Genomic DNA, 14957 nt, shown 5'->3' on the forward strand with positions numbered 1-14957 from the left:
CCCGTGTGTAGGATACGAGAGACCCGTGATATTGTGTTACAAAACATTCTCATCACAAACGCGGACGCTTTGCTGTTAAATATCCGAGAATTCTACAACAATTACACCAGTTATGTTTCAAAGTAAATACTCCTAGGTACGAAATGGGAGTTTCCCTTCCATTCTGCTTACGGGTGACACCGTTACAATGTTTCATCTGGTTCGGGATTCACAATTTTTGCTTTTATGATATGATTGTAGCTAAAGATATAACCATAACTAGACAAATGTGTGATTTACGAGCTCAGACATTATCCTCAAGGCTGGAGTCCTGATCGGATAAGGTTTTCACCGGATAAACCAAAATCTCGAGAATCCATTAAAATTATGTATTACAATTTCCCAACCACCAATTTATGCACTGTGTCAGTTTAAAAAACGCGAAAAATAACAAATATCGGTAAACACCATGAACGTTTAAATGTTACAAAAACCCCAATAATTAGCATCACATGTGTATTTGTTGCTATTGCCTTTCAATCGCACAGACACTTATTGTTTTTTTGAAAATTTGTAACGGTCTGCTTCCACAGGTTCCTTTAATCTCAAATCAATTTTTTACTCACCAAACATAGTATTTCACCTTATTACAAGCAATATAGAACAACATAGGTTAAACTTCCATTCTTCAAATGTTCTTCATCATTGTATGTTTTTTTCTTCGCATATATTTTTTTGCATTTTATAACAGTATTTATTGAAAAATATTGGTAAATGGTCAAAGTATTAATAAATAATAAACCTTAGAAGGGCTGGAAATCGTGTAATACTGAACAGAAAAGTATGTAAGCAGAATTTAGTTTAGTTTGAAGAAAAATCGGGTTAATTTCCGACCGATCACGACCGCTTGATAACTATGTATTTCTAAAAGTGGGCGATTACAAGTATGATTTGAAAATATTGACGAATTAAAGTGATGTCTGGTTGTGGAATCACCGGGCAAAAGGCGGTTACTGAAGTACGATTTAAAGTTCTCGATCATTTATAAAACCTGACAATATGCATTCAAAGCTCAGCATTTTTAGTACAAAAGCAATGTAATTGTGTATAACTGCTTTAAAAACATTGGCCAAATAAAGTGGGTAACTCTAATGTTATATTGTTGTCGTACTAAATATGTTTATAACAGGTAGTAGATTGGCTGTCTCCCATGATCTCTGCACCGAAAGGTCGATGCGCTCAAAACTTAGTTTATTTAGTATCGGTACTCCAAATTATTTATTACTCCGGACGATTTTTAAGTTACAAATATTGTATATTCCCAAGCAATTATCGAACGATCTTGTCGTTAATCCGCTCAGTCTCTAAATATATTTAGAACAGCAATGTGCTAAATTCAAAATTTATTGCGTGAATCAAATGTTAATCAGGCTTCTGCTTTGAATTGTGCCTCATAGGACCCGTACAATTCAAGCGATGCCTATGTCGAACATTTCGCTGATCCATGTCGCATAAGAAATATCTGTATATACGCACGCCCGAATCAAAATAATAGGAGATTAAAATTTGTCATGCATGTCACTTTCTAAACTTAAACTATCAATAGTTCTATCCTATGTGAGTTCTACAAGATGTGAGTTGGCAAATGACATAAAATTAATTAGTGAAACATGCTAGGCTCAGTAGTAATATCACCACATGTTCTTGAATGCTGGGTTATTGTGTTATTTTCTTGAAATGTTACATGGTAAATAAGCAAAAGATGCTATTTACACTGCCTAAAAAACTAAAATAGGTAAAGGATAGTAAAAATAAATTGAAGGTGGTAGTTGTTTAGTTTTGTTAACCTTCTATCTTAAAAATCGGCCACATCTCTTTTTTACAACTTATTTACTAACATTAAAACACTCTAGTATTACGTTTAATAGATCTTGGTAGTCCGTGTAATGAATTATATGTTAAAAGGTTTCTTTGTGGATTATGTTTTAACATTTAATTTACAATTTTTTGAGAATCACATTCTACAGTTTTAATTTAATCCCACCCAAAATACGTGACTTTAATTTTATTGACAAGTGGTTGCTAGACTAATCCGCGAATAAATCTGTCTGACGATATAATCAATAAAAATTTGTTATATTTACTTTGTATACAACAAAAATCACAATATCATAGCTAAGTTTATGAAATAATTAATAGAATATCCCCATCATGAAATTTACTAAATTTCATTATTCAGAACTTTTTGTAAAATTGTGTTAGCACACTGCGCAAAAAATTATTGTTTGAAATAGTGACAAAATAATTAAATAATTCACAAAACCCCTTTTTTGGTTAAAAATAAAAAATGTTTACAATTTTAAAATTTTATCTTAAATATTAGAACTTTAAAGAACTCCGAAAAAGTCTAAATTACTTAGAAAATAGCGTAAAAACACGAAAATAAACTGTTCTCACTATCAGGCTTGTGAAAAGTATTAACATTCTCAATTGCACTTACCATACACTGATGGGGGGTTGGTGAGGTCCGGGGGAACGGAGAGGGTAGTATATTGATATGCGTGCGACCAAGGGCGCTGCTCATAGACGACTGAGCTCAACCAGTGTTGCCACCGCCTCCTCTCATTGCCGCCGTACGAAATTTCCCACAGCCACGCAGTCTGTCCCTCCCCCACGTCGCGAGCTCCCGTTGTGTTTTATGACGCTTTAATAGAGGATCGGAACAAGGCGCGATTTAATAGCCTCTACCGTCGTCGTACCTACACCAGACGTGCTTTTCTTGACCAACCACAGGGAAATGTGATATTTATCATATGATCTTCATTTATATATTAATTATTTATTTTATTTGTGATTTTAAAATGCTATTGACTTGTTTAAGAGCGGACCGAACTCTGGTCACTTATGCAACGGTACTTATGTTAGAAGAATTGGGTCTTTTTCAGAAGAGGACCACCACTTTTTTAACTGTGAAATAAACACAGTTTAGGTTGGGTTTGGTTAGGTTAGGTTAGTTTATATCTTTACTCACACGTTTTATTTATTTACTGAACATAAATAATTACAAAAACTCAAAAACACCAAACCTAAACTGCGGTTATTCTACAGTTCAAATAGTGGGGGTCCTCTTCTGAAAAATCACTCAACTACACAGATATTATTGATTTTACTACTTGTCTTCTTCGTCTGAAATCTATATATTAATTTGAAACTGTTTTTCTTTGTCATACCTATTTTGAGAGAACGGCTGGGCGTAGAAACTCGGTAGGGGTGTCTAAAGAAAGGTCTTGGTCTGTAGATGAGCCTTCAAAAGAGAAACGTGGTAAATTCCCTCGGGGCTCTGCCCCAGTGGCCTTTCAAGTCCCATCCCATGTTATTCTTATGGAGGAAAACGGGGTTTTTGTCACAGCTAATTTGAGAGAACGGCTGGGTGTAGAAACTTGGTAGGGGTGTCTAAAGAAGGGTATTGGGATGTAGGTGAGCCCTCAAAAGAGAAACGAGGTAAATTTCCTTGGGGATCTGCCCCAGAGGCCTTTAAAGGTCACCCAGCAATTTTGTTTACATTATGACCATATGGATAATTTTACACTACTGTACTTTTAATGAACCAGCTGTTAATATTAAAATTGTATTCAAAGGTCTACTGAAACTGTCAAAATTAAATGTTTACTTTATTATTTATGATTTTAAATTGATTCTCCACTGCATGGTAAGTTTTTTATATTTTCTACAAAATGATGAATTTATGATACGTTTTAAATGTTTTGTTCAAAAATCTATGCTTTATTGCTCTTAGAAAATTTTAAATTATGAAATAAGTGTGACATATCATTTTCAAAGGAACATATAATTATTCCTTATCGGGTTAGCTTATATATATTGTAAGGTTGGCACTTGCCTTTTTTTCCTACTTTCAATTACCATTTATTTTTGAATTGAAGAAAGAACACCAGAAATTCATTTATTGGTATGAAAGTTTTCGATAATCGGGTTTAAAATTGTGTCATAGATGAGTAACTTACGTTGAGAATGAGAGCTGTGTTCGAGTTTTGGAATAGACTAACTACGGAGTATGTTTCATCTATGGTTTTGGTGAAGTAGGTAAACTAATGTCAATTCAGTTATTTAAAAAAAAAAATGTGTAGGCCTACAGGTTTTTACTTTGATGTACACATGTAGCTAGGTCGAACAATGCATCTAAACCTCACTACATACAAAACATTCGGAAACACAACAGTGTCATCACATCTCATCGCATTTGTATAATTTGTTACCAAGGCTGGACTAGGTTATGGATTTGGTTCCGCAAATGTTCAAGATTTGTGATCAAATTTCCTACAATTATGGTTCATTCCATCCAAGAAAAACATGCACAGCTTTATGTGGTCGATATGGCCAGGCAAAACTACCCCATAAGTTAATGAATTATCAAGTAAGAACAGGATGATTAAATACATGGGTCGATGTGGCAAGAGAAGGAATTAAAATTGCTTAGATCGAAGTAAGAATGTTACTGCTATCTGGAGGATCAGATATTTTTATCAAATACAAAAAAACTTATTTAAATGCTGATAAAATTCTGTATTTTTATGACCAAAGATGAAGATTTACTTATAAATCTCGATACAATCTGAATGATTTTTCTAAAGCAGATGGAATTAGTTGTTAGTAATAAATATTGACTCTTTCCGTAACATGATAGACTAATTATATGAACTCATTCTCCCATGTAAGTGAAAAGTGGCTTTGACGTGAAACAAACTCATGAACAAACAATTATAGAGACTCCTAAAAAACCTTTTGGGCAACCTAAAGCCGATAAAAAGGTAGAAAATATTGTGTTAAACGAATTCAACAATCACGTTTTTTAGGGAACACAATCGTCATACTTATTATTATGCCTATCCTCCCTTCATTTAACTAAGATTTTAATGACTTCACTCTATCTATCGTAGTTAGCTGAATTTACATAAAACCTCAAGATTAACCGTCGATTTCGACGGGGTTCCACTAGTCTTACTTAAAATAAAACCTACATACATATATATTTATTTGATATATTATTTTTGTGGTAAGTAGCGGAATGAAACTTCGGCAATGATGTTTTGGGTTCGCTTCCCGTTTTCGCCACTTAAAATGTACCGATACAGTTAATTATTTTACTGTAGTGGCTCACCCCTTGGATAGGTTTCACGCACATGCTATTAAGGTATAAGTGGGCAACACTGATAACCTTCTAAAAAAAAGTCAAGGATTGACGCAAAGTTTTATTTTTCGGTATCCTCTTGTATTAATTGGATATCATTAATATTTGCATGGTACTATTTTTTGCAAAAAAACTTCTAAAATCTCATCATGAAGGTAATACCTTTTGTAAACGATTTTATCTTGTATATTATTACAAGATTGTTAATTTAATGCAGCGATTGAAAGTGTGTTTTGGTTCGACTACGTTGTTTGATAACCTTAGACATGTTGTGAGGTATACTTGATTTTAAAAACTGTTAAAATGATGCATCAACCAGTTGTAGCCAGAAATAGTGAACTACATTCAATGATACACGAATACCTAAATTGGAAACAACAAATCGACTTTCAATTAACAACTTTATTTCTCTCCGAAGAACAAATTGGAATCAAGCTTTTGAAAAATTGTTTCATTGATTCCGGGATGAAAAATATACATGAATGAATATTATTAAAACGCAAAAGTACTACGATTAAGTATCACTTTTCCACAATATTGGAACGGGTAAATATAAAAACACCACATCACTTGTTATCAGTTCAATAAACACAACGACTATTCCTATTACCAGACCCTTTTCGTTAGCATCATTGCACCAACCAAATCAATACATTTATGATACACGTTCAAAAAAATTGTTCCAACGAATTTTGTGGTAGAAAAATATTGATAATAATTTCAAAGAATAGTTAAATAACTTGCTCAACATACAGCCTTTGCCAACGAAATGTTTAATTAGCAGAATTGTAGTATTATTTAGCACTTTACTTCAGTAGTATTATTTTATCATCAGTACAATATATAAAAGAATATTACAAAAGATACTACTGATTATTGTTGAATGTATTATTAAATTACTATGTTTTACAAGAGGGAATGGAGTAGGGTAGGGCATGTAGGGCAGGCGGAGGAAATGAAGTTTATAAGAGGTATTAAAGGTATAACATGATTGGATAGAATTAGGACTGAAAAGTTGAGAAGAGGAAATGTTGAAGAGAGTTTTAGAGAACTAGTAGATAAATCGAGATGGAGATGTTTCTGCTACTTAAGAAGAATGGAAAATGGTAGAAAATCCCAAAAGGTTAGTGAGCTTCAACGAAAGAAGACCAGGAGGAAGACCTAGTGGTGGATCGAAGAGGTGAGACGAGATGTGGAAGCAAGAGGAGTTGCATTGGCAGTATGCAGAGGAAGAATGAATGTGGAGGGGCAGAAGAAGATGGAGAGGCCTTATAAACACCAGACATGGAGATAACTGGAACGGCAGGTGATAATATGATGATGTTTAGAAGACTTCGGTGCCACAAGAAAAAAAAACTCGTTTTGTTTGAATTAATTTGAGTTTAAGTCTGTTTTTGAGTAAATTTGTGTAAATACTGTGCAATGAATAAATTTAGACAGAAAAGCGTGTGTGTTGAATTAACGCATTAATAGGCTTACCACGTTGGCGATTATTGCGGATGTTCCTCTTTTTTAATGACTGTTCACGAAAATCCTTACTGTTGTTAAATGCTCACGTCCTAAAAGGTCTTTTAATGTTCTTAATATACTAGGATGTGTTTCAAACATACCATTATTTTATCGGCTTCTACGTAGGTTGGGGTAGCTCGAGTTCTTTTCATATCTTTTTGTATCGTGTCTAGAGTAATATCAGTTTTATTTTCGATGGAAGAAAAAGTGAGTTTCGATGAAAGACTTAGGAATGAACTCAATTTATTTAACAATGTTTAACCCTTTATATGTTCTGGCCATTCCATAGATGTTAATTTTGACTTTCTCCTCCTATACAAAGTATATGGAGAAATTATTATTTTCTCCAAAATATTCGAGTTTAAGTTTTTTTGAGGAAATGTCCGTTTTGGGCCCCCTGAACTTGAAAAAGTGGTTGCGAAGTGATATCTTTATGTATGTGTCTTGATGTGTACAGAGATACAGACCATGGACATGTGGTCCGATTTTAATGAAATTTGGTATGTGGGTTCATGGCAATCTATAGGCGGTTATTTTTCATTATTTTTCAGTTTGATTTAAATGGTTATATTCACATAAACCCGATAAATATCGAAAAGTTCGTATTTCAATAAACCTTGACCACTTTTTAAATTCAATTAAATATTTTATAGTCCTTTAAATCCAAACAAAAAAGTGTAACCCCCTATACTGTAAATGCGGTTCAAATTATTGTATTTTTTGCAAAATTACCTATTAAATATTATAGTTACTGCCACCGCTTACCCATTAATAGAGTTTTTGTCAAGCTAATGGGAGGAAGTATGTGTCAGTTTTCTGTTAACTCTTTATGTATACCTATACTGTTTTTTGTCAAAAATTCACCCTCTGTGTCATACAACACATCACTAATTTCAATCTGCTTGTAAGGTTACAATACCACAAAATTATCCAGTACTTAAAAACTAAACCGAAAGCAATTATTGGAGTTTTTAGACCTTAACAATATTGGCAGCACTCACGACGCACATTTTTCAGCAGGAGTTGGTATCTGGCTCGGTCTGCTTTGCCCTTTCAAGAGTCTTTTTCGGGACTGAAAGCTTCGCATCACCGGAGATTTCACAGTTGGAGTGAGTCAATGAATCTTCAGTCTTTCTAAACAACGGGACCTTGATCCACCCGACATTTGTCACTTCAGGGAATTTCAGGGGCGACTTATCAACTACACTTATTGTCTTTTGACATTATGTGCATTAACGTTACTGCATTTAAAATTCCCCCGCCGCAGCAAAACTGCAGACTAAGCGAATTTGCTGGAAGCCTTGTTTGGTTTTCAATTAAATATAACCATTTAAGTAGGTTTAGGTTTAATGAGTACCAAGGTTTGCTGCTATAGGGTGGGTAATAAAGTTTGTTTTAGTAAAAATATTAATAGCTTAGTATAAAATAAATAAAGTTAACAAGTTTGATCAAAATATATTCACACAAAGCAAACTAGAACAGTTTATTTATTCTCCTTTAGAATAAATTGGGAATTTTAAATTTAATTTTTTTTTTAATTTTCCGTAACCAATAACCGTACAAAAACACTTCAATATACTAAATTGTTTGTTTTTTCGGCTCTTCAAAAAGGTTTAGAGAGACATTCAAATTCAGAGGAAATCTCATGTTTTGAGAGTCAAAAATTAAAAAAAAACAATTTTTACCCTATAAAATCCCCCGTTCCCATGGTTCCGTTCATGACGGTTCGCGAACTCGCTCAAGTTTATCCCGAAGCCAAGTTTAATAAAAGTCGGGCAAAAATTACTCAAGTTATCGCGTTTACGGTACACACACATTTAACAATTTGAACGTACACTGTTTTTGGCCCTCATCAAAATTAAAAAGAAAATCGGTCACTGGGCCTAGATCTTCCCGTGCTACCTATGGTAATAGCTACTTCCCTATAGAGAAATTCGCCAAAACTGTAAATTTTAACTTTTCATGTTATTCTTGTGGATGGAAAGTCAACTGTTATAACTTGCTTGTTTAAGGATATATATTTTGATCAAATGTGGCAAAGTTGATTTCACATTAATATTCCATTAAACACGCCTTATTACCTTTCCTGTTGCAACAAACCTAAGTAGGCCTAGTTATTAATCTAATGTTATTTAAATAGCAAATAAATTTAACAAATCTGAGGGAAATTTAACCAACCAGAAATCCAACCAGGTAAATATAAATTCGCGTAATCCCCAGGTTTGTTGCGGCAGGGGAATTTATAGTTGTAGCTGTGTTATGATTGCATTATTTTCTTATTTTCTGACTTTATATAGGTTTTTTTTTGTGTTGTATGGTTGTCTTAAACTATTAAATATTATTTATACATTTACGGCCTCGCGGTTATACTGCGTCTAAAACATTGACAATGAGTTCTTATACAAAATAAATATGTATACAATCATTATCATCGAAAAAATTCTACTCTTTTAGTTTAAAAACTATTTCCAACATTTTCGCAAGGGATACAAGAGTTTCGAATAGTAAAATAGCAATGAAAGCGATTCATACCGAAAGACCGTACCCTACCCCCAACACTGAGTAAAAGATGTAAAAGAAATGATTAAAAGAAAACCCACAGAGTTCATGATTAATACATGTTATGTTTGCTACATCGTATCGTATTATAATTTATAGAGGAAATCGAATTGTTGATTAGAATAGAATCAGGGTGTAATCCAGGCCGTAATATGATTGACTCTGCTTCGCATGTTGTCAAAATCAGGTTAACACGAGTTGATTATGTTGAAAGAGAGACTGATCGAATCATCCAATCAAAACTTTTTAAAAATATCCTTCTAAAGAGGTGGTTATTTTAGGTTGGATGTTAATCTACTTAAATATAGTTTTGATGCGTACACAAATGTAAACTTACTTTCATTCAAAGAAGTTTGCAAACCATAATTTCAGACTATGGGAACGAGGTTTTATGGGCTACTTGACGTCAAGTAGCCCGATTTATTACCAAAGAGTTTTTCTACCTTCCCTGTTGCAGCAAAGCTAAGTACTCGTTAAACTAATGCTATTTAAATAGGGAATAAATGTGATATTTTTAAGGAGGCATTTTAGTGTAAATCCAATTAGGCAAATGGAAGTTCGCTTAGTCTGCAGGTATGCTGCGGCGGGGTTAAGCGTATTACTCGTAATTTCTTTTAAAACCATTTTGTAATGCTTTATACAAATAATAGTACCTAATGGTAAAATGAAGCGTTGTGCGCTAAGTATTTACGGGGAAAATTTAAAAAAAAACTGTACATGTCATGTGTCTCTTCTGTAGAAATAAACTGTCATAGTTAGGTTAGGTTAGAGTTAGGTTGTTTATTAATATATTTTAATCAAATTCCGAAAATCATTTTATTTTCTACGAAACTATACACGTTTTGAAAAAAAAAACACTATATAACAACATACCTATACATCTGTTTGTTAAATCTAATGTTATTTAAATAAGGAATTAATACATCGTGATTAAGGAAATATTTGTGTATAAATGTAATCAAGCGTCTGCAGGTTTGCCGCGGCGGTGGTAATTTTAACAAAATAGGTTGACGGCCATTGTTAACTTTGCGTTTGCTCGATCACATGGGGCTCGGAACTGTACGTGGGAAGTTTCAAGCATAGCGATGGGTGAGTCGGTCCAGTATGAGGATGGACCATACTTAACATAATAAGGGTTGGCGCACCGGAAACCGATTCCAAGACGTCCCTACCCTGGATTGTCAGGGCATCGTGCCACCGACTCGCAATGCTAATTTCACCATGTTTTTTTACATGTTATAAGTTTTATAAGTTGATATGTACTTTCTAGGTTTATCTGATTTAGAATTTTAATAAAATAGAAACGAATCTTTACAACAAGGGTTTAAATATTAGGTGAGATGATGTATTTAAGCACGTATGTGTCACCTATTATTTAAACCCTTGTTGTAAAGATTCGTTTCTATTTCATTAAAATTCTAAATCAGATAAACTTAGAAACTACATATCAACTATTTCAATTTGTATCACATGTATAAATTAACTTGGTCCAAAACGATATATTAATTGATTCAGTGGCTTTAGTAGAGTGTTCAAAACATATCACTGGAACATTTGTGTACTACATAATTATCATTCTCAAATCACTTAAGAGTCGAATAAGATATGGGAAAACACTCTGCAATTCTAACTCATGTATGTTTTAAAACATCATTATCAAAAATACCAAGTATTGTTAGATTGAAGCATAAAAAACGGAAAACACATATCCCTTAGAATCTGAATTTGTACTGTGTCCTTTATGGTCAATGGTAAAATCTACAATATACATTCCACATTTTGGGTAAAAGAATATTATTACAATATTCAATTAGGTTATCAGTAATAGTTTACAAATATAAGTTGAAAAGAAGAATTTGCACTTTATCTGGTAATGTACTATATACACATACATGCATACAATACTTGAAGGAGGTTGAAGAGGAAGAGAGTAAAGAGAGGGAGAGAGAACTTAAAGCAAGACTTTTTGAAAGCTATGACGTACTCATTGCCAACATTACAAAATTAATTGCACCAGATTTCATGTCTTTGCGAATCGTTCCAAATAAATAAGACACCGGTGACGGTAAACGACTTTTTTAATCTCGCCCCTGACTCGCTTTTATTTATATAATGACCAGAAAACTAAAACACATTTTGACCTCATTCAATTTTGGACAAAAGCCTGTCAAGGATCGCTTTAATGTTAAGTCATTTGAACTAATTTGCAAGGCGAGTCATTTAAGAACGGGTAAACTTTTGTCTTGTGTTATTACTTTAAAATATCGTGTAAACTACGGTGATGAACACATAAAACTGTCACTGTAGAATGAGCAAAATCCTATTAAATTTTGTGTATTAATATATTTTTTAGTCTTATAAAAACTGACGTTGATTTTAGGCAAGCCACTATAAAAAAGGCCAATCAGTGCAGGAAAGAAATAAAACAGCCTACCAACTAGTTTACAAACCTTTTGAGGTGGAAAAATTATATAAAAAAAGCTTAAGCTAATAGCCAACCCGTTTTAAGAGTTTGACGATCTCTTTCAGCATTGAATTTCCCCGTCCTCATTGGTATCAGGTCTGACAAGAAAAACAAGTGGTAATCCACAAGAATGACATGTTTACCAATATAACATGTTGTTGTCATGCTGCGAACACACAACAACAATGTTAATGTGTAATGTGTGACATGTATGTTAAGTGTTAAGTGGTGGCAACAGGTTCGAACCCACAACGCTACCTTGGCTGCTACACAAGATCAAGAATCAATGACCAAGATTTATTACGTAGACATATTTTACAATGTATTAAAGGAGACAACATTTTGCTTGCAGAGCAGTCGAATTGAAAAGGATGTTACAATGTATAAATTGAAGTCTATAACAAATACATTTTAGGTTAATAGGTCCAAGACAATAATCACAGAGTTATCATGAATATAAAACTTAGTAAAATAGAATGTTTTTAGACCTGTCCAATTCCAAAAATCGACAGGGTTTGCAAAATACAACAATTTTAAAATAATGGAAACATAAAATAAGAGAATACTACGAATTTAGAATTAGTTAGACTTTAAGGCATTATTACAATGACAGTTTAAAATTTAAATTTAAAAGCAAATCTTTGATGATGGAAGATCTAAAAAGCCTTTAAGATCACAAAAAGATGATAAAAAAATAAAAAAAGTAAATTAGTCTTATTAGCCCTTTAATAATACCTACGGTGGTAACAAAGCAGGAATAAGCTTCTTCCCCATATGGGAATTAGATAAAATACTAGTAGTATGGTACAAGATTTCGTTGCGTCTCATGTTATCTCAAGAATACTTATTAACTCCGATTGGGGAGGATTTCCATACCCTCCCTCCAATCGTATTTTAACACTGGGGGCACTTAATAAATTAAGTAGAATTGCTCGTACTTAGCGTACTTTTAAATTATTATTTATCACTAGTGCACCTGTTGCTCGAATTCGAGCAATTGCAAAGTATTAAAGGTGTTATTTCAAAACGAATAACAGTCATAATTTCCGATATGCTTAAAGGGTCAACACGAAGATAATGTAAACAATCACTCCACTCCAGTTATCGAATCTGAAAACGAACTCACACTGAAAAAGAACTCTCGTGAGTGTACCATGTGTTTACTATGAACAGCTGTAATTAATTGATACAAATTATTCGTCTGTAGGCCTATAATTAAACAAAATCTTTTCTTCATAAGAAATACATTGGTGTTTTGATGGCCTGTGGGGCAAAGCCCAAGGACTTTTATTACAGGAATTAGTGAAAGGGGGCGTCTACACAAAAAATACTTAATTTTGACAAATCGTTTGTAAAAATCCGTCCAATATTAATTAACGGAGGAGTAGTGTTTCGTAGAAATCGCCTTCACGTATTATATATAAGGATTTGCCACAAGTCCAAAATTGGACCCAACTCATGTATAAACTATAAAATTATACAGGTACAAATTCAACGTTTAAAACCCCTTAGGCGTACTGTGTTACAAACATTTATGTAAAACCACACAATATTACAACAAAATCCGAATATTGCATTCCAGTTGATACACCTCCACTTACCAACTGTATAATCTTAGAGCAAATTTGATGGATGAAAACGATGCTTCTAAGAGACAATGGTGAATAGCTAAGCAGCGAAGTGGCACTAATACCCCGTATATTATACACAAATGAACATCGTTCAAAGCGAGGTGAGAATTTCTACCCGACGCGGTATCGTAGGTTTATCCCGCCTCACTTGCTCGCGAATGTCAAAGCTTGTGGAAAACTCGATGATACTCTATCGGATGGATAAAAAGTGGTAAAAACATATCGTTATTACTCAAAACCTGTAGCACTAGATAGATGGTTTAGTAATATTAGATAGTACGGATACAAAAACATACGTTGGGACATTCATTGGGAGAACTCATTGAGGAGCCTATTTTCAGATCCTAGCCCAAAATATATCTGCCATGGCACAGTAAAATGTAATTATTGTATATATTGTAGATAGTGTAAATATATGTTTTTATTGAAGAACTCATATGAGTTGACGCAATCCATTCTACATTTACGGTCAAGGATGAAGACCTCAAGTATTTTAAGTATAAGTACTTATTTATACTTAAAATACTTGAGGCTTTCATCCTTGACCGTCTATCTCTAATAGTGTATACTGACTTCAAATTTTTACGGTAAATATGTATAAACAATTTTATTACCACGATCGATTTTGGCCAGTCATCATCAGGCATAAAAAATAAAAATCGTATTGCTTCCGGTATTTAAAAAGCCCATACTTACTGTAGGCTCAACTCAAAGATGGTTTCAATATTTACATGGATTTTGAGAATGCCAGGCGGCTCAAACAGAAAGTATCTTCAATTTTGTGACGGAACGTACCACTCATGGTGTTTTGAGGGCAACAGATACTCCGTACAGTACTTGTTACATTTGTTGGAGATTATTATGCAATTAATAGCGGTTAAGACAATGTGTCATTTTGTTGCTCTCTGTATCGGATGATGTGAGGGTCGATGCATTACAACAATATAAACTGTTCAGCACTAGGTGGAAAGTCAGTCGATTACAACACTAGAATGCATCAACCCATTACAACAATATTGATAGTTCAGCACTAGGTGGAAAGGCAATCCATTACAACACTAGAATGCATCAACCCATTAAAACAATATTGATAGTTCAGCACTAGGTGGAAAGTCAATCCATTACAACACTAGAATGCATCAACCCATTACAACAATATTGATAGTTCAGCACTAGGTGGAAAGTCAATCCATTACAACACTAGAATGCATCAACCCATTAAAACAATATTGATAGTTCAGCACTAGGTGGAAAAGCAATCCATTACAACACTAGAATGCATCAACCCATTAAAACAATATTGATAGTTCAGCACTAGGTGGAAAGTCAGTCCATTACAACACTAGAATGCATCAACCTATTACAACAATATTGATAGTTCAGCACTAGGTGGAAAGGCAGTCCATTACAACACTAGAATGCATCAACCCATTACAACAATATTGATAGTTCAGCACTAGGTGGAAAGTCAATCCATTACAACACTAGAATGCATCAATTCATTACAACAATATTGATAGTTCAGCACTAGGTGGCAAGTAAATCCATTACAACACTAGAATGCATCAACCCATTACAACAATATTGATAGTTCAGCACTAGGTGGAAA

At 33.6% G+C, this 14957-nt stretch overlaps 1 protein-coding gene across 10 annotated transcripts in view; it reads right to left on the reverse strand.

The window, feature by feature from the left end:
• The window catches only part of LOC128997759 (poly(rC)-binding protein 3-like), a 167884-nt gene that overhangs the window by 84022 nt on the left and 68905 nt on the right, over positions 1–14957 (reverse strand). For 6 of the 10 annotated variants that reach the window (XM_054423433.1, XM_054423432.1, XM_054423430.1 and 3 more), the window contains exon 1: positions 2480–2603. The exons of 2 other annotated variants lie outside the window; for them this stretch is intronic. The gene's annotated coding sequence lies outside the window, so the exon portion shown is untranslated. Of the gene's footprint in view, positions 1–2479; positions 2604–14957 lie in introns of those variants that run through there. 2 more of the 10 variants (XM_054423434.1, XM_054423429.1) reach the window with 1 other exon arrangement.

The sequence above is a fragment of the Macrosteles quadrilineatus genome, unplaced genomic scaffold, assembly GCF_028750875.1.
Source record: "Macrosteles quadrilineatus isolate MER2022 unplaced genomic scaffold, UCM_ALF_1.0 Scaffold_7__1_contigs__length_78375512, whole genome shotgun sequence".
In the NCBI taxonomy this organism is placed as follows: Eukaryota; Metazoa; Arthropoda; class Insecta; order Hemiptera; family Cicadellidae; genus Macrosteles; species Macrosteles quadrilineatus.